A 15,191-nucleotide genomic window follows, 5' to 3' on the forward strand; every position below is an offset into this window, starting at 1 on the left:
CAGGTCATGTCCTGAGCCTGGATGGACAAAGCCCAGAACTCACCTAGTGGCCAAGGGCATTCAGGAGAGGCAGTGTGCCCTACAGAAGTTGATCTCAGCATCTGTGCTGCCATCTCTTCCAGTCTAACTGGCAAGGGACATTTAGGTGAAGACCTTTCACATTGCCTTCCTCTCAGTCAAGGAAGAGGTCGGCTACATTGGTCCAGGAACTTTGAATCAAACTCCTTCAATTCCTTGTCAGCTCACGGGTGTAGGCGGCAGTGAGTCATGGTGGGCACAAGTGGATAAGGAGTTGGGAGAGTTTGGGTCTTCTCAGTAGAAGGGGCTAGGTAGGGGTTGCATCTGCCTCTGGATTTTGTTGTTGTGGTTGGTGGTGGTTTTTTATTTGTTTGTTTTATAGAGACAGGGTCCCACTATGTTACCCAGGCTGGTCTCAAACTCCTGAGCTCAAGAGATCCTCCCGCTTCAGCCTCCCAAAATGCTGGGATTACAGTCGTGAGCCACCATGCCAGTCCGCCTCTGAAGTTTATATCTTCTTTCCCTGTTGTAGCATTCAGGCTAGAACCAAGCCCTTTTGCAGCAGTTCTGAAAACAGGCAGTTGTACAACCAGGCTTGACGTCTGGGACCTCACTCCCTACTAGGCCCAAACTCAGAGTGTTCTGTCTCTTAAGGACCAACTCTTTCATCATAAGTACATTCACCCCAGGGGCACAACCCACCCCAGGAAATGGAACCCAAGTCTATACCACCACAGAGAACACCGTTCCTTCTGGCTCCTGAGGGAATGATACCGCCTGAACCTGCGGGATGCAGCAGCCCCGCCGGGAGCCTGGCTCGGGATGGTCTCCCTCTCTGGTTCTCGCCACCCTGTGGGCCAAGACCACCCCACACACCCGCTTTCCAGGGATCTACTCTCCTGGGAACTGAGCAGATGTCTTCTTAAACCTGAAAGCCCAAAGTGTCTTGTGAGTTTGCCCCTTTTCTCCAGACAATGTGGATTCTTGACCTACTCCTACTCTCCCGAGGGAGGGTCCCCTCTTCTACTCTTACCAAGAAGGACGACACAATGTTCGTTTCTGGTAGGGTGCTACTTTAAAAGGCACCCACCACACACATGCCTCAAGCCCATCTGACATTATCCAGGGTGCTGGCCTTTCTCTACCTGTGCAGCTGCCCTCCTGGAAGCCCGGGTTGAGAGGGACCCGACTCGTTCAGCAGGCCGTCTATGCTCGGGGTAAGCCCAAGCGCGTCGGCAAGGTCTCCCCGGCATGGGATCCGGCATCCGGTAAGCTAAAGGGTATCAGTGGGGCAAGCTGGGATGGTTCCAACTGCCCATGGCCTCCTCTCAGCCTTACCCCACCTCACCCCAACCAGAGAGGTTGGCAGGCTCCCTCTGGCAGTGCCTCCCTTCTTGAAGGCAGGATTCTTCCCTCCAAAGCAATGGATCATGACCTGGCTGGTCCTTCTTTCTCTCTGATCTTGGCCTCAATCTAAGTTTCAGTTATGTGAATAACATTATCCCTTACCTATCAGGAATTGTATAGGTTTTAAAACACACACACACACACATACATACACACACACACATTGGAATATTTATATCAAAATGCATAGGTTTGGAATAATACTGCAATGCTTTTTTGTTTGTTTGTTTTGAGACGGAGTTTCGCTCTTGTTGCCCAGGCTGGAGTGCAATGGCGCGATCTCGGCTCACTGCAACCTCCGCCTCCAGGTTCAAGCGATTCTCCTGCCTCAACCTCCCAAGTAGCTGGGATTACAGGCATGTGCCACCTGTATACACCACGCCTGGCTAATTTTGTATTTTTAGTAGAGATGGAGTTTCTCCATGTTGGTCAGGTTGGTCTCGAACACCTGACCTCAGGTGATTCGCCCACCTCAGCCTCCCAAAGTGCTGGGATTACAGGCGTGAATCACTGCGCCCGGCCTGTAATGCTTTTTTTTTAATTTTAATTTTTTTGTGGAGACAGGGTCTCACTATATGACTTAGGCTGGTCTTGAACTCCTGGGGCTCAAGCAATCCTCCTGTTTTGACCTCCCAAAGTTCTAGGATAACAGGTGTGAGCCACCACATCTGGCCTGCAATGCTTTTTTTGGCCAAATATAAGTTAGCTATATTAAATGAGACTAATAGTGATGTTTAATGATACTAAATAAGACCTGGGTAATATAAACCACCTTTTATGTGATTATTAATATTTTTTATGGTAGGCTGTATGTGTACAATGATAGAAATCAGGTTCAAAAGCCAAGCAGGTATGCCTGGGATAAGTCATAGCCTTTTGTTAGCTTTATGCCACTAACATTCATTCACAAGGTACATACTATATTCAAGGACAGCACTATGGTCTGAATGTTTGCATCCCTCCAAAATTCACATGTTGAAATCTTCTTTTTTTTCTTTTTCTTTTCTTGTTTTCTTTTTTACAGGTAGCCTTCGGAGCCAGAGTAGGCTCAGAGACTCCCTCATATGTTGAAATCAAATCCCAGTGTTTTGCCTTTAAGAGGTGGGGCCGTTGGATCTTGAGGGCAGAACCCTCGTGAATGGGAATAATCCCGTCATAAAAGAGGCCTGAGGTAGTTTGCTGGTCCCTTTTCTCCTTCAGCCATGTAAGAATGCAGCAGGAAGCTGCCCTGTTTGAAGCAGAGGGCCCTCACCAGGCACCGAATCTGGTGGCACCTTGATGTTGAACTTCTCGGCCTTCAGAACTGTGAGCAATAAAATTCTGCACTTTTTTTTTTCTTTGAGATGGAGTCTTGCTCTGTCATCCAGGCTGGAGTGCAGTCGTGCAATCTCGGCTCACTGCAAACTCCACCTCCCAGGTTCAAACTATTCTCCTGCTTCAGCCTCCAGACTAGCTGGGATTGCAAACTCCACCTCCCAGGTTCAAACTATTCTCCAGCTTCAGCCTCCAGATTAGCTGAGACTGCAAACTCCACCTCCCAGGTTCAAACTATTCTCCAGCTTCAGCCTCCAGATTAGCTGGGATTGCAAACTCCACCTCCCAGGTTCAAACTATTCTCCTGTTTCAGCCTCCAGATTAGCTGGGATTGCAAACTCCACCTCCCAGGTTCAAACTATTCTCCTGCTTCAGCCTCCAGAGTAGCTGGGATTACAGGTGCCTGCCACCACGCCCAGCTAATTTTTGTAGTTTTAGTAGAGATGGGGTTTCGTCATGTTGGCCAGGCTGGTCTGAACTCCTGATCTCAAGTGATCTGTCTGCCTCAGGCTCCCAAAGTGCTGGGATTATAGGGGTGAGCCACCGCGGCCGGCCACATTCTGCTTTTTATAAATTACCCAGTCCAAGGTATTTTGTTATAGCAACCCAAATGGACTAAGACAATGTATTTAGACTGGAGGGCATGGGGTTTGGGTTTAGATATTTGAAACCGCAGAGAGATGGGCTATGCCTCGCCTTCGTCTGCAGGGCTAGGACAGGTTCTGAGGAATGTCTGCAGTGTCAGCTGGATGATGCAGTATTCAAACAGAACACAGAAAATGGAATTCCTTAACTCTTGCTTTGCTTGTCTTCTCAAAAAAAAAAAAAAAACATTTTTCAAATCAAAAAGAACAAATCAAACCTATAAGGAGATTGTATGAATATTTTCATAGTAAAGAACATGGAAAGACTGTGGAGGTGATTGAGAAATCTTTTGGATGATCTCTAGGAATCATGAAAAACAACAGAGCCAGCGAGATGGGAAAATGTAATTGTAATTTTCAAAAAAAAAAAAAGAAGGTGGATTCTATGACCTGTAGACCAGTAAGCTTGAGATTGATTCTCAGTGGGAGTCTTGAAGAGAATGCTAGAAGGTGGTTTCCGAGCTCTTAGAAACCAGGAGGCAGTGATTATAAAGAGTCAGCCCCATGTCACTAAAAGCAAATTGTGTTAGCCTGAATCCATCTCCTTTTCTGATAGGATTACTCCACTGGCAAACTTAGAGATACAAGATCGATATGGTCCCGCTACACATCAGAAAGGAAACTGACATAGTTGCTTGGGGACCCTGGGGATAAGGTAGAGAGGCAGAGTGTCACTCGCAGTTTTTAGATCACAAAGAACAGAAACAAATTCTAGTGAGTTTGAACAGAAAAGGGATTTTATTCAAGGATATAGGGAAGTTTACCAGCTCTTCAGAAGGGCCAGACAATCAGGCTCGGATATCCTAAATCTGATATGTGATTTATGGATTTTTGGATGCACAGCCGCATCCACAATCACAGCCCTGGTCTTTGGAGGGCACGACAGCTTGTCCACATCGGCACGAACACCATGGTTTGCCCTGCTGACACCCTAACACTAACCCTGGTGTCCTGAAAAGGGTACAAAGCGGTCCCCATCCTCTGCCAGAACAGAGTCCTTAGAGTCCCAACGTTTTTGCCTCACCAGCTCCTGAGTCAAAGTTCAGCCCGATGCCTCGGTTTGGTGGATCCCAGATCACACGCCCACACCTTAGCTATGGAGGGGGCTGGGAAAGCCAGGTGCTGACATGTTTCACTTCTCATAGGAGGAGGTGGTCTCTGCCTTCTGGCAGACTCGCGAAGTAGGTAATTCTCCCACGTAGAAAGGGGGGTCAGCTGACAAGCTGCCGTAAAGAGTGGCTAATGTTGTCCTCACAGGGGTTGAGGGATAGGCTAATTGTCCTCACAGGAGTTGAGGGATAGGCTAATGTTGTCCTCACCGGGGCTGAGGGATAGGGTAATTGGTTGGTTTTGAACGGGTTGAAGGATCATAGCCAAAGCTTGCTACTTAATTGATTCTTTTTCATCCAGAGGACTGTTTTTATTGGAATACCACAGGACTCTGCATTTTTGTGCCACATGAGCATTTGTTGTTGTTGTGTGTGCTTTTTTTAATCAGTGGCCTGGCCAAAGACCAAAAATAAACTTTTGTATTTGCAGGTGACACGGAGCATGAGTGGAATACTAATACATTCAAGGGCAAAATCAGAACGCCAGAAGATCTCTAAAAGTCTGAATGAATCAGCCCGTATTACAAGATAAAGTCCATAATGGTAAATGGAAGGCTCTGGTCTTAATCTATAAAATCCAACCACTCAAATATGTAGTTGCTGGTAAGAAAAAAAGCCATAATTTAATGTGGTTGCCAAGAAAGCTCATTAAATCCTCGGCTGTTATTAATAGATGTGCGGTATTTACAACAAGTTCTTCTGCCTCATTCTGCACCGGACAGACCACAGCTGAGCCCTGTGCCAAGCTGTGTGCACCGCAGTTTTCAAAGGGCTCGACAAGTTGGAGGCCGTTCAGAGGGGAGCAGCGGGGTGGTAAACACTCTCAGCCCCTGGGTAGAGGAAGAATGATACCACCACAGGAGCTTGGCGGTGAAGAAGGGCCACGGGGGAAGCGATGAGATAGTGGCCCTGATTAGCTACAGAGCTTTCACATGGAAGATGGGTGCAATTTATTCCACGGGGTATCAAGGCATGAAATTAGGTACAATGGATGTAAATGACAGGGAATCTTCAATTTAAGAAAGGGTTTCCATTGGAGCAACCCCAAAATGGATGAGTCTGTGTTGGGAGGGAGCAAGTTACCTCCCTGTCACTGAAGACGTTCAGATTCGAGACTGGATGGCCAGCATCCAGGGGTGCTGTCAAGGGGCCTCAAGCTATGTTTAGTTGAAATGAACTTTCAGCCTTAAGGGTCTTTTTTTTTTTTTTAATGAAAATATAAAGCATTACAAAGGAGAGATAGGCCAGGTGTGGTGGCATATGCCAATGGTCTCAGCTACTCGGGAGGTGAGGTGGGAGGATCTTTTGAGCCCAGAAGATAGAGGCTGCAGTGAACCGTGACTGCACCACTGCCTGGGTGACAGAGTGAGACCCTGACTCTAATGTTAAAAACCATAGAGACATTCAACTTAACAGAGTTTAATTGAGCAAAAAACGATTTGTGAACAGGGCAGCCCCTGGACCAGAAGCTCCAGCTTAGGCACATGGTGGAGGAAGATTTATGGACCGAAAAAGGAAAGGGATGTACGGGAAACAGAAGTGAAGCACAGAAAGAGCCAGGTTGGTTACGGCTTGATGATTGCTTTATTTGTTCATGGTTTGAAGAACTGCCTGTCTTTGCCCGGAACTCGGTGATTGACACAAGGATAGGCAGCCGTCTGTTTACGCACCCAGTCAGGTGACAGTTCACTATGCACGAGCAGAGCTTTAGGCAGAACGTAAACTATAAAGGAGGCAGCTTTAAGATCAACTTAATTTTATACTACAGAAATTTTTTTAAATTTAAAAACATTTTTAAAGGTAATATAATGTGGCTCTAATGTGCATGTGAAGATTTAAACTACATTTTTAGTTTCTTTTTTTTTAAAAAAAGGAAGTTTTGTGGCCATTTGCTGACAAAGATTGCTTGGGATGCACACAGGCAGCTGCAAAGCCTGGGAGGAGGGGTGCTGCCAGGCCGGGCTCTCCACTGGCCACGCCAAGAATCTTCCTGGGCCTGTTTGGTTTGGCCTCCGTGAGCGTGGGCCACAATCACGGGGAAATAAATTGCTAGGAAGTCAATTCCTCTCTGAAGGAAGGACTCCAAACAGAGCTGAGGCTGCCAACAAGCTATGCCCTGGGGGCAACCACTAAGCTCTAACCAGACAACCGGTAATCTCTTATTCATTCTCTATTGAATTCTTGGGCTACACTCAATTTATAATAGAACTTAAAGAATGTCCTCATTTTACCTACAGGGTTTGTAATGCTTTTATTTCAATTCCTCGTGAATCATTATAGTCATGGATAGCTGGAACCGCAGCTTCCCTGTAGACAGGGGAGAGGGGAACAAGTGAAATTATTCCAGAGAAAGCAAACAGGGACGTTTAGCTCCAGGGCACGTGGAGAGCCACAGTGTGAGTCTCTCACCGGCATACCAGGAGATACATAATTCAGAGGCCTAACAAAGGGAGGCGGAGTAGTCAAACTGGTTGAACACCTGGTCCGCTGTAGCCAGCTAAACAGAGCTGGTGTCTGTGAGGTGTTCCTAATCATTGTGGATGACATTTAAAGAGAACACTCATAGCAAATGTTACATTAGAATTTTCTGCTTCCAAGATACCAGTCAGAGTGGGGCGGGGCGGGGGGAGAGAAATCAGGGAAAGAACAGATACCCTACTACTTATCATATTGCCTTACAGTATACATCATGAAAGTAATTATGATTTTCTTTTTGAGTTGGAGTCTCGCTCTCTCTCCCAGGCTGGAGTGCAGTGGCATGATCTCAGCTCACTGCAACCTCCACTTCCTGGATTCAAGTGATTCTCCTGCCTCAGCCTCCTGAGTAGCTGGGACTACAGGCACCTGCCACCATGCTTGCCTAATTTTTGTATTTTTAGTAGAGACAGGGTTTCATCACGTTGGCCAGGCTAGTCTCAAACTCCTGACCTCAGGTGATCCACCTGCCTCAGCCTCCCAAAGTGTTGGGATTACAGGTGTGAGCCACCACACATGGCCTAAGTATGATTTTTAAGATGACAACAGGGCTATCAATGTTCATGTCTTTGTGTCCTCTATGAGATCGATGTATCTCTTGCCTGAACGCTTCCCCAGATTAGATTTCTGGAAGCTCAAAGTAGTGCTGATCGCTGTCTAGTCCTGGTCTTGCAATCACACCCCACCAAATGTAGGCAAACTGTCAGTGTTCAAGGCTGCCTCTGTGGTGGGAACATTTTGGGAACATAAAAGGAAGGTAGGGATTTCTTTCTTTTTTTTTTTTTTTTTGAGACAGAGTCTCACTTCGTCACCCAGGCTGGAGTGCAGTGGCATGATCGTGGCTCACTGCAACCTCCACCTCCTGGGTTCAAGTTTTTCCTGCCTTAGCCTTCTGAGTAGCTGGGACTACACGCGCCCACCACCATGCCCAGCTAATTTTTGTATTTTTGATAGAGATGGGGTTTCACCATGTTGGCCAGGATGGTCTTGATCTCTTGACCTTGTGATCCACCTGCCTCAGCCTCCCAAAGTGCTGGGATTACAGGCATGAGTCACTGCACCCAACCTGAGGGCAGGGATTTCTAATGTGTAGTGGGTTTCAAGTTTACAGTGACATCTCAGAGGTGCAAAAATGAAACATTATTTCTCTATAACTGTACTCAATTTACTTACGAAGTAGTGGATAACTCTTAATCTTGGCACTTTAGGATCATTGACACCCTTCTGGTTTCAAAGCTTTTTAAGGATAATTCCTTAGTCAATCCAGGATTTTAATTCCATCAGGGCCACACTCCCTCATCTCCTCCTCTGGATGAGCTCCAGGTCTGTCCCATGCTTCCTATTCTCTGGCCCACCTTGACCTTGGAGACATCTTGTTGCCTTGGTGGTAGGTGTCAGTCTTGGTCACTGTTGCCTTCACCATTGACCCAGTTGGTCAACCGCTCTAAGGCAGCAAGAGGAGAGGTGGCTGCGCCCTGCCGGCCAGGCCCCATCACTGCAGTGGTGGTGCTGCTCTGGCCAAGGCTTCATTCTCTGCCACCTTCCTCGCCCTCACCAGGTGCTACAGGCTCTTCCCCTGATTTCTCCACACAGGAAGGAAGTGGGGGAGACTCAGATGGGGCAGTTCTTGGAGGCCCATTTTCAGTCCAGGTCTGCCTTGCCCGCCTTTCCACTCTACGTCTCTCCCCTCTCATGTTCTTGTGGTGCTGGAGGCAAGGGTTTTAGAGCAAACGAGGGCCAAGTCCCTTCTGCCCTTACCCCTGTACGCTCTGTCCCCTGCCAGTGAAATGTCGGCTAAGGAGGCAGAGCCACCACCCCCTCGGGAAGAAGCACACCTCTATCTGTGTCTCTTACAACTCCTCTCCTCCCCCATATCTGCTCCCCAGTTCCCTGGGTGCTGAGCCAGGAAAGCTTTTATTGCTCCCCACCCCCCACCCCCCGCCGATAACCTTTTGCAGTCCCAGGAAAGCTGTGTTTTTAATGCTTATCTTAAAAAAAAATTTTTTTTTTTGAGACAGAGTCTCATTCTGTTGCCCAGGTTGGAGTGCAGTGGTGCAAACTTGGCTCACTGCAACCTCCACCTCCCAGGTTCACGCCATTCTCCTGCCTCAGCCTCCTGAGTTGCTGGGACTACAGGTGCACGCCACCACGCCTGGCTAATTTTTTGTATTTTTAGTAGAGACGGGGTTTCACTGTGTTAGGCAGGATGATCTCCTGACCTCGTGATCTGCCCACCTCTGCCTCCCAAAGTGCTGGGATTACAGGTGTGAGCCATCGTGCCTGGCCAAAAAATTTTTTTGTTTAAGGAATAGGGTCTTGCTATGCTCAGGCTGGCCTCGATCTGCTGGGCTCAAGCAATCCTCCTGCCTCAGCCTCCTGAGTAGCTGGGAATACAGATGTGTGCCACCATACCCGGACAGGAAAGCAATTTATATTACTTTCTTTTGTGTTGGAGAAATGACCTTGTGCCATGACCTGCATCCTTAGAGCAGGGCGTCCAGTACCTTGGCTTTCCTGGGCCACATTGGAAGAAAAATCATCTTGGGCCACATATAAAATATTCTAACACTAAATGATAGCTAATTAGCTTTTAAAAAAATCAAAAAGTCTCATAATGTTTTAAGAAAGTTTATGAATTTGTGTTGGGCTGCATTCAAAGCCATCCTGGCTGCAGATTGGACAAACTTACTTTACCCTAACACCTATAAATGCTATGCTCTGTCCTCCAAGCTTTTACATCATCTTGCTCATTTATGCCTAGAGTTCCATTATTGGAACGCTAAGCATGTGGGAGTTATTTATATCCTACTGCTCAAGGCATTGCTAAGGTCTGATTTTTCAAATTAAAAAATTGCCACCTCAGCCATAAATGGGTTAAAACTAAGCCATTTTGAAATTCAGAACAAAACTACCTCTCTCTCACGTGACTAGCTCTTTCAAGCGACTGTGGCTTCGGATGTTGTGAATTATCCATCTGCTTTGTTCTCACTGTTTTCACTTTCTCCTTAAGTAATGAATGCCACTGAGCCAATGGGGGCAGAGTAAATAACTCTGAAGAAGAAGAACCTCAGTTTAAAATTTTAAAATATTATTTTTAATTTTTGGTAACTCATATGCCTTCACTCCAAGTAAATGAAGATCAAAATATGTGAATAAAAGTCAAGATGACAGGCCGGGTGTGATGGCTCACGTCTGTATTCCCAGCACTTTGGGAGGCTGAAGCAGGCGGATCCTGAGGTCAGGAGTTCAAGACCAGCCTGACCAACGTAGTTGAACCCCCTCTCTACTAAAAATACAAAAATTAGCCAGGTATGGTGGCGCACGCCTGTAGTCCCAGCTTCTAATGAGGCTGAGGCAGAAGAATCACTTGAACTCGGGAGGCAGAGGTTGCAGTGAGCCGAGACCATGCCATTGCACTCCAGCCTGGGTGACAAAAAAAAAAAAAAAAAATTCAAGATGACATCAATCTACTTTGTCCCAATCGTGGTGTAGCTTGAGTAAGGAAAAGCAGATGCCCTCGTTATAGGTCAAAGTCTCTCACCAATATTGTTCATGTTTCTGTTTTTAAATCATCCACAAAGAAAATCTCATGTAGGTCACACTATCCTCACTGAAATCTAGTGGAGCCCCAAACCATCTGTATTCCTGTTTTCACCTATAAGAACTGATAGATTTTTTTTTAAGGGCAGGGGAAGGGATCTTGCTCTGTTGCCTAGGCAGGAGGAGTGCAGAGGTGTGATCATAGCTTACTGCAGCCTTGACCTCTTGGGCCCCGGCGATCCTCCCACCTCAGCCTCTTGAGTAGCTGGGACTACAGGCATGCACCACCATGCCCAGCTAATTTTTTGTATTTTCAGTAGAGACAGGGTTTTGCCATGTTGCCCAGGCTGGTCTTGAACCCCAAGCCTCAAAGGATCCGCCCACCTCGGCCTCCTAAAGTGTTGGGATTACAGGCATGAGCCACCTCATCTGGCAGAACTAATTTTTTTTTTTTTTTTTTTTTGAGATGAAGTTTCGCTCTTGTTACCCAGGCTGGAGTGCAGTGGGGCGATCTCAGTTCATTGCAACCTCTGCCTCGCAGGTTCAAGTTATTCTCCTCAGCCTCCCGAGTAGCTGGGATTACCAGTGTGCACCATCATGCCTGGCTAATTTTTGTATTTTTAGTAGAGATGGGGTTTTGCCATTTTGGCCAGGCTGATCTCAAACTCGTGACCTCACGTGATCCACCCGCCTTGGCCTCCCAAAGTGCTGGTATTACCGTGAGCCACCGCGCCTGGCCCAGTGGAAATGATGTTTAATGAGGCAGAGGGAGCAGCATTTGATTCACAGACATTTCGTGTATACTGTTTTCAACAGTTTACCACATGCTGCAGGGGGCAGAGGTGGATCCGGGTTTTGGAAGGCCTGAAGCTTACAGAGTCTGGGTACCCTTTCTAAGTAGAAGAATACAGAGTTATGTAGATAAAATTAGTTATCACACAATGAGTAAAGAATTTACAGCAAATCACATTATCAAAAGCTAACAAACCACACAAAATCACAAAACTCCAAAAAATACATCATATTTTATTAATTAACCAGTTGCTATACTTTTCTTTTTTTTTTTTTTTTTTTTTTTGAGACAGAGTCTTGCTCTGTCACCCAGACTGGAGTGCAGTGGCGCAATCTCGTCTCACTGCTACCTCTGCCTCCCAGGTTCAAGCAATTCTCTAACCTCAGCCTCCTGAGTAGCTGGGACTACAGGCACGTGCCACCATGCCCAGCTAAGTTTTGGATTTTTTTAGTAGAGACAGGGTTTTGCCACGTTGGCCAGTCTGGTCTCGAACTCCTGACCTCAGTTGATCCGCCCACCTTGGCCTCCCAGAGTGCTGGGATTACAGGCGTGAGCCACTGTGCCTCGCCCACTTGTTAAACTTCTACCGTACTCCCTCACTCCTTATATTTTTTTGGCTGTGTATTCTTACCTGACCTTTTGAGAAAAAACAATTTTATAATTTCATTTTCTCTAAAGAGAATAGAATCATTCAGTTTTTCCTCTGGCATGGTTGATTGGAATGTACTTATATATAGTTTGAAATTTTTGTTTGGTAATGTCATTTAAAATTTTCTTTTTTTTTTTTTTTTTTTTTTTTTTTGAGACCAAGTCTCACTCTGTTGCCCAGGCTGGAGTGCAGTGGCATGATCTCGGCTCACTGCAACCTCCACCTCTTAGGTTCCAGTGGTTCCCCTATGTTAGCCTCCCAAGAAGCTGGGATAATAGATGTGTGCCACGACACCTGGCTAATTTTTGTATTTTTAGTAGAGATGGGGGTTTCACCATGTTGGCCAAGCTGGTCTCGAACTCCTGACCTCAGGTGATCGCCCACCTCGGCCTCCCAAAGTGTTGGGATTACAGTGTGAGCCACCACACCCGGCCTGTCATTTAAAATTCTATCTAAGGGTGTTGTTAAATGTGGTATAACCTCTATCAAGTTCTCTTGATATACATACAAGTTATAAAATTGGAAAGAATATTCCCCCAGACTGGTTTCTGGCTCCAAACTGTGTTTTATGTTCATGAGACACATACTTGTGGTGCTAGAAGCCACAGCACGCATTTATATCGTTATGCAAATTTTGGCCTGCACCTTCATGTCCTGATGCCCAGCGAGTTGGCACGGCCGGGGGAGGGGAGTGTTTTCCTGGAAGCTATTCCTACATCAGGATGAGTAGCAATAACTTCAACTATGCACAGACACATCTGCAAATCAGATGACTGTGTTTTACCAAGTCCAACTAAATGTATCCCTAACTCAACTTGCCGTTAGCCGGTTCCCCAAAATGCTCACAGCCACTTCTAGGACCCATAACACAAGGGGTGTCAGAGCAATGCAAATGGTCTTGATCCCCTAAAGTTACAATTTCTTACTTTTAGAAATTTTATATATAAACACACACACACACATAGCTAAGGGTCCTTGTAGGGCCTTGGAAGGAGCCCGTGCAAATGAGGGATTCTGAAGCTTTAACCCCATTAGCTTCACTGCGCAGACATAGCTGATGGGGTGGGAGGATGCTGAGCAAAGCCAGAAATCAGGTTCTTGCTGAGAAGACCAGCACAAAAGACCACAATGCCACAGTCCGCAGTCCAGTGACTTGCTGACTGTGTCACTTGAAGGAGAGATGCGGGTGGGATAAATAAAGCCCTGCGTGGCAGCTCAGAGAGAGCCGGGGGGGATTTTCTGCAGGCCCCGGTACCCACAGTTACATCGCCCTCTTGGTACAGCCTCATCATGATGAGTTTCAAGAGAGAATTAAACAATGGCTCTCCTCTCTCAACGTTTTGGATGCTAAAGAGTTGTGATTTTTGTTAGCGCCCTGTTTTTGTTATTACTGTTTCTAATTCAGATGACTGATCAAACTCAGTGTTTTCTGATGCATCTGTGAACAAAGATTACACTTAGATAATGTCTAAAATGCAGTGTCAGCTGAGTGCAGTGACTCACGCCTGTAATCTCAGCACTTAGAGAGGCCAAGGCAGGAGGATTGCTTGAGCCAAGAAGTTCGAGACCAGTCTGAGCCATATTGTGAGGCCTCATCTCCACAAAAAATTTAAACATTAGCCTGCAGTCCCAGCTATTTGAGAGGCTGAGGTGGGATGATCCTTTGAGCCAAGGAGGTTGAGGCTGCAGTGAGCCATGATCATGCCACTGCACTCCAGCCTGGGTGACAGAGTGAGACCCTGTCTCAAAAAAATTAAAATAATAAAGCAAAATAAAATAAAATGCAGTGACACTTCCACCCTCCTATGCTGGAGTTTGGTGGGGGAGCACATTGATTTAGATGTCACAAAAGCAGCATTTAGCTGTGGAATCACAGTTGTTACCCATTTGGGCATATTTTACTCTGCCTGGAAAAGTTAATGTGTTTCACGGTTGCTACTAGGGGAGGACGCAGGTCCTGGGAGATCCTGGTTCAACAATGACTGTCTTATGTAACAGAGTCATTCTCTTTATGACCACCTTAGGAACCACTAAGGAACAAAATAAGAAATACACAGAACTGATTGTGAAACTGCCCTTTCTCCCTGCGATTCAGAGGGGAAAAAGATAAAGCCACACAGCCCTGGGGCCTCATGCTTAAGAACGCATCTCAGTTTAACTGCCAAGGCCATTAGATAACAAAAGTCAGTATGGAGGCGTGAACATCAGGGGCTATTCAAGGACACTTCTCTGATCACTGCCATGTCTATCTGCTGTGATCAGGACTATTTTATAAACACCCTTCCTACCCCATGCAATCAGAATTTTAGGGACAATGCTTCAGTAATGATCTTTTTTTCCTCCTTCCTCCCTATTTTCTTTTTCCTCTGAATAGCTGCCAAAGTAACTAGAGTCATATAATTTTAGAGCTGGAAGCTCAGGGAGAGAGGCTTGGATCCTGATGACCCAAGCACGGGAGGGACCTGAAAAAATGTGAGCAGTGCTCCGTTGTTGATCCCACACATTTACTTAATATGAGCCGGTGCGGGCGGAGGTTTATGTTGGAAAGGCTGCAGCTTTCTGTGCCCCACATACATGAGATAAAACCTGGGGAAAGGGGAAAATCTGGGAGTGTTGGTTTAAATTAGAAAGGCTCTGGTTTTTATTTGATACTAAACAAATCATGTAGTTTACAAGTCCTGTGACAGTCTAAGAGTTAACCAGCAGTTTTTAACATGCTACACAGGGTCTGCGAAAGACAGCCGCCAAGATGGGGGCTTTGAAAATATGAGACATCTGTAAATAATAACCTTTGGGTACTTCACCTGTGGTTGCTTCTTTATATTACTTTTGTGTGTGTGTGTGTTTGTATGTGTGTGTGTGTTTGTGTGTGTGTATGTGTGTGTTTGTATGTGTGTGTGTGTATGTGTGTGTATGTGTGTGTTTGTGTGTGTGTGTTTGTATGTGTGTGTGTGTGTATGTGTGTATGTGTGTGTTTGTGTGTGTGTGTGTGTTTGTATGTGTGTATGTGTGTGTGTGTGTTTTGAGACCGGGTCTCTTGTCAGCCAGGCTGCAGTGCAGTGGCGCGATCTCGGTTCACTGCAACCTCCACCTCCTGGGTTCAAGCAATTCTCCTGCCTCAACCTCCCAAGTAGCTGGGATTACAGGCACTTGCCACAATGCATGGCTAATTTTTGTATTTTTAGTAGAGATGGAGTTTCGCCATGTTGGCCAGGCTGGTCTTGAACTCCTGACCTCAGGTG

The 15,191-nt window shown here is 46.2% G+C and overlaps 1 long non-coding RNA gene across 1 annotated transcript; it reads left to right on the plus strand.

The window, feature by feature from the left end:
* The first annotated feature begins 2,444 nt into the window (after nt 1–2,444).
* On the plus strand, nt 2,445–5,082 carry LOC103884764. The gene is made up of 2 exons (XR_004182618.1): nt 2,445–2,730; nt 4,923–5,082. It is a non-coding gene; the product is annotated as an uncharacterized LOC103884764 (long non-coding RNA).
* The last annotated feature ends 10,109 nt before the right edge of the window (nt 5,083–15,191 follow it).

This window comes from Papio anubis, chromosome 3 (genome assembly GCF_008728515.1).
Source record: "Papio anubis isolate 15944 chromosome 3, Panubis1.0, whole genome shotgun sequence".
In the NCBI taxonomy this organism is placed as follows: Eukaryota; Metazoa; Chordata; class Mammalia; order Primates; family Cercopithecidae; genus Papio; species Papio anubis.